Raw genomic sequence first — 16,259 nt, 5'->3', positions numbered from 1 at the left:
GTTAATATTGATAAATATTGATCTGTTTCTTCATTTTCCATAAAGTTTCCTCTTCTTTGCTTTGGATTTCCTTTTTACTTTTACTAGATGTTTTGCCTGCACATTCTTCACAGTGATGTTTATCTTTCTGTGTTTCTGTGTGTAGTATATCTTTAAACATCTCTTGCAAGGCTGTATAGCAGGTGACATATTCTTTTAATTTCTGTTAGTTTTGCAAGGTATTTATTTTACTTTCATTGATAAATGAGGCTTGCAGGGAATAGTAATCTAGGTTGACAGGTTTTTGTTTTTGTTTTTTTTCCTGCTTTTTTTTTTTTTAAGAGTTGGACTATGTCTCTCCATTCTTTCCTAGCCTGTAACGTTCCTGAAATGTCAGCTGTGAGTCTAATTGAAGATCTTCTGAAGGTAATCTGATATTTAACACATGCATATTTTACATTTTTTTCTTCATGTTTTATTGTTGAACTTTTGACTATAGTATGTTGTGGTGAAGATATTTTCTGGTCAACTCGATTAGGAGTTCTATGTGCTTCCTGTATTTGGATGTCCCTTTCTTTCTCCAAAATAAGGAAGTTTTTTGTAATGATTTCCCTGAGATAGCCTTCTAATCCATTCTTTCTTTCCACACCTTCAGGAAATTACAAGGACCTGTATGTTGGGTCAATGGATAGCATCCCATAAATCTCCAAAACTGTTTCTAATTTTTCAAATTTCTTGAAATTTTTTTTGTCTGAGATATTTCCAAAGATTTGTTTTCTAACTCAGATATTTTTCTTCTGCCTCACCAAGTCTGTTGTTAAGGCTTTCTTTTTTATTTTAAGATTTTTATTTATTTATTTGACAGGTAGAGTTACAGACAGTGAGAGAGAGAGAGAGAGAGAAAGGGCTTCCCTTCCGTTGGTTCACTCCCCAAATGGCTGCCACAGCCAGAGCTATGCCGATCCGAAGCCAGGAGCCAGGTGCTTCTCCTGGTCTCCCAGACGGGTGCAGGGCCCAAGCACTTGGGCCATCCTCCACTGCACTCCCAGGCCACAGCAGAGAGCTGGACTGGAAGAGGAGCAGCCAGGACTAGAACCCGGCACCCATATGGGATGTCGGCACTGCAGGCGGAGGATTAACCAAGTGTGCCACCACGCCAGCCCCATTAAGGCTTTCCATTGCATTTTATTTGACATATTGAATTCTTCATTTCTAGTAAATACTAGTAAATCAGCTTGATTTCTCTCCAAAATCACCATCTCACTGGAAAATTTTTTCAAAGATTTATTTATTTATTTGAAAAGCAGAATCACAGAGAGGCAGAGGCAGGTAGAGAGAGAGAGAGTGAGAGAGAGAGAGAGAGATTGATTTTCCATCTGCTAGTTCATTCCCCAAATGGCAATGGCTAGAGCTGGGCCAATCTGAACCCAGGAGCCTGGAGCTTCTTGCAGGTCTCCTACATGGATGCAGGGGCCCAAGGACCTAAGCCATCCTTTACTGCTTTCTCAGGACATAGCAGAGAGCTGGACTGGAAGTAGAGCAGCCAGGACTCGAACCAGCACCCAAACAGGATGCTGGCACTGCAGGCAGTGGCTTCACCCATTATGGCACAACACCAGCTCCAGTAAAATTTTTCATCCATGTCATATATGTATTTCTTTAACTTATGAATTTGCTTCTCATTGTTTCAGAGTAATTCTGTGATCATTCTTTAGAATTCCTTTTCAGGTATTTCATTAATCTCTTCATCTTACCATTCTAACATTGAAATGCTTTTGTGTTCTTTAGGGGAATGTTAGGTTGTCTTCCTTGTTCTTGTTTCTTGAATTTTTGCATTTATTTTTTAAGCATTGTAGGAACACTTGGATTTCTCAACTGATGGGTTTTATCTTTGAACAGTGTCTCTGCAGCCTAGCAGAGTGTCTGTTCCTTCAATAAATACCCAGAGTTGTGTGTTGGGTGGGGCCAAGGGGCTTTGATCAGGGCTCAAGTGTGGAGAATCCAGGGTGACATACAAGTTGGTTGTGGTAGTTGTCCTCTATTTTCAGCAGTTTATAGTGCATTATCATTCTTTTTGGTATAATCAAAACCTCATCTCCTCTCTTCCAATGTGATCAATGCCCAGGGTTAGCCCACAGTGGGTATAACCTTCATCTGCTCTGGCACATGAACCACACAAAGTATCTGTGCAGTCCTCAGTGTGAGCACAGAACCCTCTGCAATGTCCTACTCAGATAGTCAGGGAGCTCTAAGCCTCTGAACCCATACACAGTGATTTCACAGAGACCCAGCTACACTCCATGCCCTATCATGCACTCAGTGCAAGACTCTTGCATAGGATTCCCACAGTCACAACGGGTAAGGCTCCTACAGTCACAGAGTACAGATAATCTCTTTTCTGCCCTGTGACCCTGGCTTGTCTCTGGAGAGAACAGAGTCATTTCCAGAGCCACCTGCCTCTGGGTGTCCCACCTTGGCAGTTTGAGCCCCAAAGCCTGTGATAGGTTAAGTGGATGGGGGAACCTGACAGTCCTACCTAAGTGGGTATCCAGGCCCCTGTCCACACTCCCAGCCAGACAAATGCAATGGGAAATGTAGATTTTTCCCTCTGATAAAATCCACTGGTTGCATGCAGGAGAGCCGCTGCAACCTGTGCCTCCGTCAAGATGGTGCCTTTGCCCCTCCGGTTTCTGGGCACTCTTGCTCTCAAAACCTGCAGTCTCTTCCAGCCTCGGGCTGCAGGATTCATAGGGGGTGAATCACTGCTGTGCCACAGCACTCCTCATGCTGTTCCACAGTGTTCCTCTTCTTCCTGTAGAATTCCCACTGCAAATCTCTCTCTAGCTCTCCCCTGCAAATACACTTCCCCTGCTTTTCTTCTGCTGTCTTCCCATAGCCAATATCAGTGCATCTTTTCCCTATTCAGTCATTGTGCTCTCCACTATTTATTAACTTAATATACAGGACATAGCCCAGTGCATTACTAATGTACTTGCTGAATAGATGTTTTCTAAATTAGCAAGGCAATAAATGATTTAAGTTAAAACTGGATGTATTTTTGACTTTAAAATATTATGTCACCATTGAGATAATGGTCAACATTTTTGGTACATTGTACAGATTTTAAAAGGGAAGGAGGGGTAGACGTGATTCAGCAGCTGCCGCTGCTGGAGATGCCCACATCTCGTATCAGAGGCCTTGTTCAAGTTCCCATCACTCTTCTTCCAATCCAGCTACTGCTTATGCACATCCTGGTAGGTAGCAGACGATGGCTTATGCATTTGAATCTCTGACACCTAAGTCGTTCCAGATAGAGTTCCTTCCAGGCTCCCGACTTCAGCCTGGCCTAGGCTTAGCTGTTGCAAAGACTTGTGCAGTGAAGCAGAAAAGAAATGATATCACTCTCTCTGTCCTCCATCTTTGCCTCTGTCTCTCTCTTGCTTTGCCTTTCAAAAAATGAAAAGTAAATACACATTTTTAAAAATAATAAAACTGTAAATTCTAAGAAAATTTCAAAAAAAGGTAAAAGGGAGCTGACTCAACGCTGAGATCTACAAATGACAGTGATATCCAGGCCGTGCTCACATGCCTTTCATTTTCCTAGCATCACATGCTTCCTTTCGCCATCCTTCTTGCTTTCTTCCATTTTAGATTCCCCTGCTATGAAACTTAATTAAATCATGTTTGCAAACCATATTGAATTCTTCAGTATAAAGATGCTATGGAAATGCACTGTATGCACAGTGATGTGACATCTCTGCTCCCTCCTTGGTCATCAGTACAAATCCCATGCTACTCCAAACTAGAGGCAGCAAAGCAATATATAATCTGAAGTGATATAGAAATATAACATATTTCCTCTGAGTGTTCCTAGAAGACGTTAGAAATGAATTTTCTTTTAAAATACATATCCCTTAAGATTCTTCTTGTTAAAGTGCAATGGACAGAAGTTGAAAACCTATTCCAGTGCTGATAATAACGAGTATTGTTTTAGTGAACTATGATGGACAGATTGAATGACCTTCCACAGTTACTTTACCTTTTCAACCTCAGTTTCTTCACCTATGAAAAGTGAAGACTCACTGATCTCTCACTTACCTACAAAATATGCTAACATGTCAAGCAAATAAGATAGTGTACTTTCTAATGGACAGATTTATTCATAGCCTTGTATATGACTTTACAATTCAAATTGGAGACCTCTTAAAGATAGTATGACAAATGAGTTCATGATTTAAATATAAAAGACTTAGAGCAAGATTGCAAAATTTAACTGACTGTCTTAAAAATTAAGTGCCTGGAATGTCTTCCCACTTACTCTTCGCATAAACCCATCCTGGCCATCCTTCTAGGCCAGTGTTATGGAACAGGTCTTCCTCTAGGCTGTCCTATGTTGTTATTCTACTTTTGTGACTACATATTTTCACTCTCCATCTAAATTTGGATGGAGGAGAGGTATTATGTTTTATACTTTTTTATCCTCCTTAGTAACATTTAAAATACAGTCAGCTCTGAGTTAATGTTGGTTGCACATCAACAAATCAACAAATTCAATCAACTGCAAACCACAAATATTTAGAAAAAACAGGTGATCCGTTGAACATGTACAGACTTTTTTCTTGTCATTATTTCTTAACCAATATAGTATAGTTACTATTTATATGGTATTCACATTGTATTAATATTATCAGTGAGCTATAGATAAAGTGTACTGGAAGATGAGCACAGCTTGTATGCAAGTGCTGCACCATTTTATATAAAGGATTTCACCAGGCATGGATTTTGGGATCCAGAGGAGTTATGAAATTAAGCCTTCAAGGATACCAGAACAATTGTATCTGATCATTCTACCAGCTTCACTACCATTAAAAAGAAACATGAGCAATTTCAAGTGTCTATTTAATGTACCATAACTAGAATCAACATGGAACCAAAGTCAGACTCTTCTATTTACCCCTCAAGTTCCAAATGTTTAAAGTATTGAATTGCTACCTGCCTTTTGGAAATGTTGTGAGGATCAAATAGCTGACACACACAAAGATATTTGATAAGTGGTAATCAATAACACTATTATTAGAGTGAATGTGAAAACTACACACTTGCTGTTGTACATTTATTTACACAACAAATAAGTAATCTTGTTTTCTGTGTGCAATAGTCTCTCCTGGGGAGCTCCTTGAATGTTTATCTTCCTAGAACAGAGCCCTAGAGAGGCTGGATCTTATGGTCTTTGAAGTTTACTTCAAGAAATGTTGCCTCACAATAGGAGAGTTTTGATTCATCCATATCTTTAACTTACATTGGATAGACATTCCTCAGAGTTTAAGAGTTGTAGGAGTTTGACTCTTTCTAAATATTAAACTATGTTGAGGCCTGCTACCTTCAAAGTTAAATAGCTTGTTGAAACAACCTGGAAGCAATTAGCTTGAAAAACAAGGATGAAAAGCTACCAAGTATAATTTTTCTAACCAAAGAAAAGAATTGCTTTCTCACAGTCTGAAAATTACACAAGCATTTTCCTCTCATAGAGCAACTGCCATTTCCAATTTTTAAGTATGACTAAAATCTCAGGTTATCAACCTAATCTGTGAACTTCAACATTTTAAACAATTATTTTTAAGCCAAGGTTTACCCTGGATTTCATTTCACTCTTCTGCCAATTGGCAATATCATTATACAATTGATATTAAAACTGCTGGCAGCAAATTGTTTCAACCAATACTTTTTTTAGCTGAACTTTCAAGCACTTAAAATTTTGAAAACTAACCATGGAAGATAAGAGGCATGAAGGAAAAAAAATTGGGATTATAGGGATAAGGATTTCCTACTAGAGTCAATTTTCAAACTACAAAATTATTTTAACCTTCAGCCCTTTTTTAGTATTTAAACATACAGTATTCCTTCTGAAATATCTGTGCCATTGTGAGGAATGCTAATTTTGTACAAATACACTGACTTCATTGTTCACGGAATCTAAATAATTTCTTCAAGGTATTAAGATATGGGTTGTAGTGCTGTAAGAGTGAGAGTAGAATAATGGTGGTTTAAAGATGAAGTTGGTTTATTGTCTCATGAAAGCATGGCGTGGTTATCCAGAGTAGAAGACACCACAATCAAAGGAGGTTCATTTCCTTCCATCTCACTCGTCTTCCATCCTCAGTGAAGAAGCAGTGTTTTACTGATCATTATAGATGTTCCAGCTCCTGTCCATGCACCCACATTCTGGCCCATGGAAGTGGTCATTGGGAGAGCTCATGTTACTTCTTGGAGCACACTGTCCAGATATGGCACCTATCAAATTCATTCAGATTCTAGGAGGCAAAACTTGGTCACATGGCACACTTAGCTTCAAGGGCAGAAAAAAAAAATATGTAATCTTTAGGCGGGTTGTCATCTGCCAGCCATAAATTCTATTATTGTCTTAGCAATGAGTAATGGATATCAGAAAGTGTGTAGCTGCCTCTTCTACTCCTCATACTCAACACATTCAAATCAGGAGATGCAATGCAGTCAGGATGCTATTGAGTCAGTATACTAAATGAGAATAGGGGTGAACCACTGTCTGACATGGATGTTTGGGAAGGTAGAAATAATCCTAAAGAAGAGAGTGCTAAAGTACCAAGACAAAATATGCTTTATTTTAATTGTTTTTTTTTTCCAAAAATCAACCTGAAAATTTAGTGGTCTGGAAATGTTTATATGTTTTTCTAAACATTTAACTTGCTAAACAGTGGGTGAGTTACTCGAATCCAGCATTCTTATTAAAAACCATAATATATTAAGTATACAAAATTGGCTCTTGTATAAGAAATTCAGTATAAACTCAATATCAATTATTCAATTTTGTCTCCAAAACTGTAACAACTCCTGGAAATACTAAAATTTAAACAAATGAACTCACTCTGTAATATATTCTGATTATTCTATAGAAGTATGGAACTCATATTTACCCCCTTTCATAGCTGCTTAGTGTTTCCTTGTGTTAGTGTATCATTGTTATTCTGTAGTTTCTTATTGGTGGTAATCTAGTTTGCTTGCCCTCTGCTAATACAAATAGTACAACAATAAATGGCCTTGTGCAGATATTGTTATTTTTCAATACTGGCAGTATATCTTTGCAATGAGTTTGAGAAGTGGGATTGTATTCATTTGACTATTTTTAAAAGGACTGTATTTTTGTTCTAAAGTTCAATGTTCTACAGCATGATATTCTTAATTCTCTTTTCCCACAAGAGTTGTATTTGTTGGTTCCCTTTTATGAACAATCACAAAAATAATACAGAAACTCTCTTCTTCCCTGCCATATCTTTCCCCCAACATATATTTTTAAATAATATCACTTTATTCCCTGTTAATAATTATATGGTGAGAGGCTGATGCTATTGCTCCGTGGGTTAAAGCCCTGGCCTGCAGTGCCAGCATACCATATGGGGGCTGGTTCCAGTCCTGGCTGCTCCACTTCTGCTCCAGATCTGGAAGAAGTTCCTGGCTCCTGGCTTCGGATCAGTTCAGCTCCGGCTGCTGCAGCCATTTAGGGAGTAAACCAGTGGATGGAAAACATCTCTCTCTGTGTCTCTACCTCTCTCTGTAACTCTCTTTCAAATAAATAAAATAAATCTTTAAAAATAATTGTATGATTATTAGTGCACCTATTCTCCTTTTTCCAATGATGATACTATCTCCCAACCTCTCCCACATTTTGGTGGTTGTCAGAGAACATATAACCACTGCACGCTGCATGATTTTTTTTTTTAAGATTTATTTGTTTATTTGAAAGGCAGAGTTACAGAGAAATAGAGGCAGAGAAAGAGAGAGAGAGAAAGAGGTCTTCCATCTGTTCTTTCACTCCCCAGATGGCCACAATAGCTGGAGTTGTGCTGATCCCAAGCCAGGAACCAGGAGCTTCTTCTGGGCCTCCTACGCAAGTGCATCTTCCACTGCTTTCTCAGGCCATAGCAGAGAGCTGGCTGGGAAATGGAGCAGTCAGGGCTCGAACCAGCGCCCATATGGGATGCTGGCCCTGCAGGCGGCAGCTTTACCTGCTGTGCCACAGCACCAGCTACTGCACGATTTTTCTTATAACCATTGTTTAGTCAACACTCCACAACTAAATATTAAATGTTTACCTTCCTACAATGTACAGATGTCTTCCAACAATTGGGATTCCTTGAGGCTTATTTCCTAGAAGACATTTTGGTTCATTGAAGTTTATTTCCTATTATACATTTTGGAGGGTGTGATGGCAGCAATAGTTTCTGGATTTTGCAATTTCATAATTATTTGTTTTTGGCTTTTATAACATAAAAATCACTTTATATCTACCTTTTCTCTTCAGTACCTTAAATATATTACCTTCTTTGCTTTCTGGCATAAAAGCTAAAATTCTGATTCTCTTTCCCTTTCAGGTTACTTGGTCCTTTTTACTGGATGCTCCAACAAGAATGTATGTTATTTTTCTTTAAAGGCCAATAGTTTTGGCATAATATGAATCAACGTTGACCATTCTGGGCCAGTTTTCTTGGAGATGCAGTAGCCTATTTCAGTTGCTGGCTTCTGGTCTTTTTATTTCAGGAAATATTTCTTGACATATTTCTAGTGCTTATTATTTTTCTTTGCTTTGATTAGTCTTCTTCAGTTGCTTCTTTTTATGCATAGAGGGTCTTCTTGGTCTATATTTTCCATTTCCACATTGCTTTGCACTCTTTGTATTTCTCCCTTTTTATTTTTAAGCTTTTTTCCTCCAGTCATCAGTTTTCTTAAGGCATTTTTTTTTTTGACAGGCAGAGTGGACAGTGAGAGAGAGAGACAGAGAGAAAGGTCTTCCTTTGCCATTGGTTCACCCTCCAATGGCCGCCGCAGCCGGCGCACCGCGCTGATCCAATGGCAGGAGCCAGGTACTTCTCCTGGTCTCTCATGGGGTGCAGGGCCCAAGTACTTGGGCCATCCTCCACTGCACTCCCTGGCCACAGCAGAGAGCTGGCCTGGAAGAGGGGCAACCGGGACAGAATCCGGCGCCCCGACCGGGACTAGAACCCGGTGTGCCGGCACCGCAAGGCGGAGGATTAGCCTAGTGAGCCGCGGCGCCGGCTTCTTAAGGCATTTTCTATAGGATTTATTTACTTTTTAGTTCCTTAGTTTCATGTCCATCTCTGAAGTGACATTTTTCTTTTTATATCTAAATTTTGTTTGACAGATTCCTTTAAAATTGTACCACAGTTATTTCTTATTTTTTTCTAACTGTAACTTTTTCTTTTTAATCCAAAGATCCTAGATCCTGCATATATCATTTTCTCAGTTTGCTTTATACCATATTCAAAGTTTAAGCTAGCAATTTCAACTGTTTTGTGCCATGTCTTTCTAATCCATCTTTATTTTTAAGACTCACTTCTTTTTATTTTATGTGAGATGCAGAGCCAGAGAGGGAGAGAGAGAAAGAGAGAGAGAGAGAGAGAGAGAGAGAGAGAATATTACACCTGCTGGTACATTCTCAAAATGCCCACGACAGCCAGGGATGGGCCAAGTCTAAGCCAGGAGCATGAACTTTATTCAACTGGGAATCAAGGACTCAGGTACATGAGCCATCATTTATTGCCTCCCAGGGTACACATTATCAGGAATTTGGATCAGAATGAGGGCTGGGACTCAAACCCTGGCACCCTGATATGGGATCCAAGCATTCCAAGCAGCCAGCTAACCAGCTGAGCCACAACACTCACCCCTACTCCATCTGCTGTGTTAACTTTGGGATTATTTAAGGTCTTCTATTCTGATGTTAAGTTAGATGAATTTTCTTCTCTGATTAGACAAGACTGGGCTAGAATAGCTTTCTTGGTTCCATAGCTCTGGAACTCCCTCTTCTATCTATGAAGCAATCGAATGTAGTCTGCTAAGATCCTCTAGTTATAGTTCCCTTTCCGGTTTGTATATGGATCGTCTTTTTTTCTCTACAAAGTCCTAGTCCTGATAAGTTTTTATTCCCACAGATTTGTCCTCAGTGTGAGACTTTGCCTTTTAGTTAGTTACAGTACTGCTTAGGGCATTGGCCACTCTTGCCTTGACCAAGATACCATGATCCTCCTGCACTGACTTATAAATTGGAACCTGAAAAAACCCCACCCTGTTTCAGCTTCTAACTTCAGATTTACACATTGAAGTGCCTGTAGGGTCTCTGTCTTTGCTTCAGGATTGATATTATATGAATCTTGCTGCTATTTGAATTTTTTCCACTAGTTTATCTTTTGAAGGTCATGGAGAATATCATTCATTTTGTTATAAATGGTCGCTGTAGGACTTTTGTTTAGCTCTCCTATTTTTGCATCTTTTTGTGTAATATTCAGTGCAGTAATGATGAATAATTGCCATCTTCCTAAATTCCTGATATTTGATCATATGTTATGTCAGAAAATACAATTTAAAACAACCTACATTTTTAGTTGAATTCATTTTACCATGAGATTACACAGAAGCAAATTTGGAAATAGGAAATAGGATTTCATGCTGCTTTAATTCTTCCTGTTGTTTTCTCTTTGTGTTGTCATCACGTGGTGGAAGATGTTATATATCATCATCTTCTGCAATGACATAGGCTGGAGAAGTCAAGTGCCATCTACTCATGTCTCACATAAGGAGTGGCAACAAGGAAAGTGAGTATGTATTACAAAAGGTGAGAGCAACATAAGCTGAGTAAGAGAGGTATTAAGGAATGGAGTGTAGGATCAGATCATTAGGATTTTTACTTTAATGTCAAAGTCTGAACTTGACACAAAAAGTATTTGAAGAAAGGACTAATGCTACATTTGTACTTGGATTCTAACAGATGAATTTGCTGGTAGTGAGAAGAATGTAGGGGAGAGGTAGCCTGGGAGCCAAGCCCACTACCATCACAAAAACACCACTTTATTGATACCCAAAGTAAGAAGAAAGAAGGATTCATTTGATACAAATGAAACAGTTTCAAACTATATCAGCATCTTTTTCACTTTAGAAAAAGTGTCACAAATCATCAAAGGCCTTTAAAAGGCTATAGAGAAATTCTATCAGAGTCAATGGCTACAGAAAATTATTCTATATGTTATCTGTTGCTGAAGACAAAATCCCACAAGGTATTCTGTCAGGACAAGAGGGTCCAATGGGAAGTTGTCTGTCAGACCAGCCTATGTAAAGCAAGTAAATCGCAACCCTGCTGGGGAAATCATTCCTACCTACTACTAAGATGACCATAAGTGAGAAATCCAGGGTAAAATAAATTACAAAATCTTTACTTTTGTAGAACACATTAGCTGTTTTTTCAGGTCTTGTAATTCATGTGCTAGTGGAGTAGTAATCAGGTGTGCAAGAATATAAACTAGGGAATGTCAAGCAAAGTAGTGAACTTTGAAAAGCAAGAGGTATGCAACAGACTGTGTGGGGAGCCTCACCACATGCCCTCTCCACTCATTCCAGGTGTGCCTGCAGACTCTGGAGGTGATTTGCATGCAACTGGATAGGCTGCATCACAGGCACCTGCCTCCTTCTGTTTCCTTGCCTCTAAGGAAGTTTTCTCAGCTTTAGTCCAGGGCATCTTGGAACTGCTGAAGATCCAAAATCCCCAAAGACCTTTCTCAACCAGACAGACAGCAGTCAGTAGATAATACCTTCAAATTTTCTATATTTTTGTAATAAAATTCCATGATGCTTTCTACAAGATTCCTTAGAGTGTAGCCAACAAGACAGCCATCCACAGTCTACCCATCAAGGCACCCATTGTTTAATTTCTCCCATCCATGCCATACTGGCCTCACTTTTCCTTTGCACTTCCTGGAATCCTTTAAAATATATTGCTGTGCCATTGTTCTTTCCTTGATGTGCTCTGGAAGCAGCCCAAAGTGTGACCAATAGAAACTTCTGCCATAAAAATCCTTCCCAAGTTGTTTCACCTTCTATTTCAAGTCTCTGTTGTGAACTTTGCAATATCTGGTGCTGACCTGTAGTCATTAATAAAATTTCTTACAGTGTTGGAGTTGCAGTTATCATATTATCCCCAGTGCCTAATCTATTCCCTGGCATAGAACATCTCGATATTAAGTACTTGTTGATGGAATGAATGAATGAATGAATGAAGCTCCAAAACGCAAGCAGACTATCTAGGAAACATATTCAAAAACAATGAGAGAATATTTATGTAGGAGAAGGGCATCAGAAAACAATATAAAGAAATATTAGGGACCAGGAAATTACATAGTCTAAAAAAATATAGTAAGAAGGTACAGAAACAGGATTTCAGGAACAAGAGCCTATTGCCAAAGAAGATTGTGCTCAATTTCAGAGTGGGAAGGAAATGGATAAAACTGTTACAATGTTCATTTAGTCTTTGCGATTACTCATATAGTATAGGTATTGCTTATTTCACTTAATGAGTAAGAAAAAATAAATCCTATAAAGTTTAAGAAAAATGAAAAAGTTTATCAGAGTAAGAAGTGATTGGAGAACCAGGAAACAGGATACCTGGTATTTTAGCTATGATTAATAAAAGTTGAAACTCCTAAGAGAACACAAAGGGATTCTGAGAACTGGAAAGTAAGCCCTGCTGATTCCACCTCCTGACCATATCCCAAACCTGTGCTCTTCTTTCTCCTCATTATCAACCATATTTCAGACCATCATTGCAATAACTCAGAAGACAATCTCCAATAGTATTTCCAAAAAAAAGTATATAAAAGTAGCTGTGTTTCCTTTCTCTCTTCTTCTTTGTTCTGTACTAGTAAACATAATTTCCTCAATTATAATGGAAATAAACTTTCTCTTTTTAAAAAAGTGAGCTCCTCCTCTATGATTCAAAATTACAGTGTTGTTTTGGAGGCATCCTTTTGCTTCAGTGTTAATAATTTATCTAAATCTTTGCCTTGTAATTCAATGAATGCATTTGGCAGGAAGAGTAAGCTGATAGGAAAAGGGAGAGCTTCTGTTGAACGCAAGTACCTTGGGAAATCAGCAATGATGTGAAAAGAAATACATAAAAGCTACCCAACACAGTATATAAGTTTTTAATGGGACTACATTAAAAGCATATACGTCTTCAAGTTTGCCTCAGCATGGCAGTGGATTTCTACAGAGGAAGTTTGAGGGCACTTAGAAGTTTTCTTTACTTTTCTTCTTTTTAACTCACTAACGACAAGCATTGGTAGAAAAGAGGAGAATGACTGCTGGTTCGTATTAACTTTGTATCATGGTTTGTATCGTTAGCTATTGATTTCCTGGGAACTTCAGAATCAAGGCCAAAGGGGAACTCAGATTTATGACATGAAAAGTTGGAAGAGTGGAGGTTCTGCAGGGGCTGCTTTCAAGGTTATTGTGCATCCCGAAGAGGTATGTGTCCTGCAATGTTCTAGAAGACAGCTTTTGCTAATGCCTTGGCTCCAAGGAGGGCTCTGAATCCAAGCAATGTCAGGCACAGAGCTGGGCCTCAATGAATATCTAATTAATGAAAGAATATCCCACTGGTGGGTGCAAAATCCCACAATTCAGGGTGTAGAAACAGAGTTCTAAAGATGGGAGTTACAGAAGAGTAGGGTTAAATACAGCAAGCAAGAGGTCAGATTTTGACCATAACAGATGTAGATTTTTACAGTAATAGAAAAATATCTCATTGATGAAACAAAGTCAGTAAAATGGGAACCTTTGATGCTAGAAAGAGTAGATTTCACTTTAACTTTTAGGCAATGGAAAGCTAGCAAAGTTTTACAACATAGTGAAATCAAATAATTATTTTAAGATTTTATTTATTCATTTGAGAGATAGAGCTGCACACACAGAGAGAGAGAGGTAGACAGAAAGGTCTTCCATCAGCTGATTCACTCCCTAAATGGTTACAATGGCTGGAGCTACGGTGACTTGAAACCAGGAGCCAAGAGCTGCTTCTGGGTCTCCCACGTGTGTGCAGGGGCCCAAGCACTTGGGTCATCTTCCACTATCTTCCGAGACCATTAGCATGGATCTGGATCAGAAAAGGAGCAGCTGAGACATGAATCAATGCCATTATGGGATGCCAGCACCGCAGGTGGAAGAATAGCCTACTATACCACAGCACCGGCCCCAGTATTTTTTAATTTACTTAGCAAAATGGTTTTGATGGAAGAAAAATGCAGGCATAGCACTAAGTCAGGAATATTTATCTGGAAAAGTAGAGCATGCATCAGGGTCACAGAGACCTGGAATTGTATTCCAGATGTGCAATTTGTTAGTTCTGATATCCTGAATAACTTTATTCCTTTGAGCATCAATGTTCTCATCATTATAGGTAGTTTATGAATTAATTCGATATTTTTGAGTCTGCTCTTTGTCATTCTCCATTTCAGAAGCTGAGAAAACACGTATACAGTAGACAGTCATATGTAAGTCTTGACTTGAATGTTAAGAACTAAAAAAAGAGATAGTACAAATTATAAGAGAATAAACACTTTGTGGAGAGGAAACAATTAGTATAAACACATTGAAAAGAATGAGTTGAGCATAGTCAGTTTTCCAGTGGGAGTCATTTCTGGAAGCTCAGATAGAAAATAATTTATTTAGCACATTTTTTAAAAATTTAAAGGTATTCAATTTCCTGTATATAACATATCCTTTTCTGCTTAAACTGGGTCAAAAACATTCTACTTGGACTGACACGGTGCCTTGGCTTAGTAGTGCATCACTCTAGTGTTGAAGTTTTTCATAGGGACAGACAACAGCAAATTGGAAGTCAAGAGAGACTTAAGAAAGAATACTCAAATGCAAAAACTGAGGAAACAAGAACAAGGAAGAAACCATGATGCTCGCAAATAAACATGACACTCCAATACAAGATTATGAAGATGATGAAAGGAAAATGAAGAGCATGATGTAATAGAAACTGAGGAAGAATATATTTCTCCCAGAATATGATTTAATACTGAGTGCTTGAGAATAACTGAGAACTGAGTAGCCAAGAAAGAGCAATAGCAAGATCACTGGTGAGCTTGCAAAGAACAATCTCTATGAAAGCAAATACCACTGCCAATTGTTTGAAAAGGAAAATGAGCTGAGTAAATTGATTTAATAAACACAGAAAATCTCCAAGAAGTTTTAATATAAAAAGTATAAATTAAATAGGGTGGTTATGTGAAGAATGGAGATTGCATAATATTTGTTTGTTTGTCTTCACTTTAAAAATAGGAGCTCCCACAGCACATCTGCAGGTTTATTGTTGACTCCTTTCCAGAAAACATGAGAAAACAGTTGATGTGAGACAGAGGAGAAAGAAGACATCATAGGAGAAATAATACAGATGCTTTAGTTACTCTGATCACCACTTTTTTTACTTAAGAAACTGTGATGTAAAGCCATCAGCTAAGAATGAGTGGGATTTGTGAATTAAAAGGGTCAATAAACTATACAGTGGTAGATTAATGAATAGAGATAGCACCAAGCTAAAGAAAAACTATATAATTCATATAAGCCTTATGGCTTGAGTTTACATTGGCATTGGTCTGTATGAGTATGAGGCTTCTTTTGCCCAACCCTAAAAGTGTGTATATAGCTGTTAGTGCACAGGCACAGTGTAGCCTCATTGTTGTGATTAAAAACATTCCAGGCTTAACCAGAAAATGCAGAAGACAGGAATTACACATGTTTATGATACTGAATGTAATTATGGAATGTAATAGAAAAAATCTTATTGATAAAACAAAGTCAGTAAGATATAACAAAACTCTAAGTTATGTTAAGTTATTTGAGGTTTGGTGGCTCTAAGATGGTGGAACAGGGAGGGAGCTCACTGATAGTCCAGGAAAAGATAGCTTAATAAAAGTGGAGATAGTGAAGTCTCAGGGGAGAGTTAGGGAAAAAACTGCAGAGGGAACTCTTCCAAAATTAGAGGGACATGGTGGATCTACGTGGAGGACACGGGCACCCACGGCGTGGGACCCCAGCTGCTGAGAATCTTCTCCTCCTCCGTTGTGCTGGAAAAAGAGGTGAGGTGAAACCGCAGTAGCCTGAGACACTGGCTGAAAAGTGGCAGGAGAGCCTAGAGGGAACAAGGCTTGAAGCCCCATGGAGGAAAGTACACCAGCCTAACTAGAGGAGAGAAAAAAAACAAAAGGGACAGTACGGACACGATTCTCTTTATCCACACACCTTATAAAGGTGTGTGTGACAATAGAGCAAGCACCATTTTGGACATACATAACAACTGCACTAGCTCGGGGCTGGGCCTGCCCTCAGCCAAACAGAAAAACCAGACTCTGGTTGGGAGTAATAACAGGAGACTGAGACCTAGTGAATGTGTG

The 16,259-nt window shown here is 38.7% G+C and overlaps 1 long non-coding RNA gene across 2 annotated transcripts in view; it reads left to right on the top strand.

Moving 5' to 3' along the window:
* Positions 1–16,259, top strand: part of LOC103349314 (uncharacterized) — an 85,327-nt gene that overhangs the window by 36,216 nt on the left and 32,852 nt on the right. Inside the window, exons 2-4 of one of the 2 annotated variants that reach the window (XR_007921498.2) lie at positions 8,385–8,422; positions 10,531–10,622; positions 13,201–13,323. This is a non-coding gene — a long non-coding RNA (uncharacterized lncRNA). The remainder of the gene's footprint in view (positions 1–8,384; positions 8,423–10,530; positions 10,623–13,200; positions 13,324–16,259) is intronic. The other variant, XR_007921497.2, reaches the window with a different exon arrangement.

This window comes from Oryctolagus cuniculus, chromosome 10, assembly GCF_964237555.1.
Source record: "Oryctolagus cuniculus chromosome 10, mOryCun1.1, whole genome shotgun sequence".
Classification (NCBI taxonomy): Eukaryota; Metazoa; Chordata; class Mammalia; order Lagomorpha; family Leporidae; genus Oryctolagus; species Oryctolagus cuniculus.
This window is presented reverse-complemented; position numbering and strand designations above follow the sequence as displayed.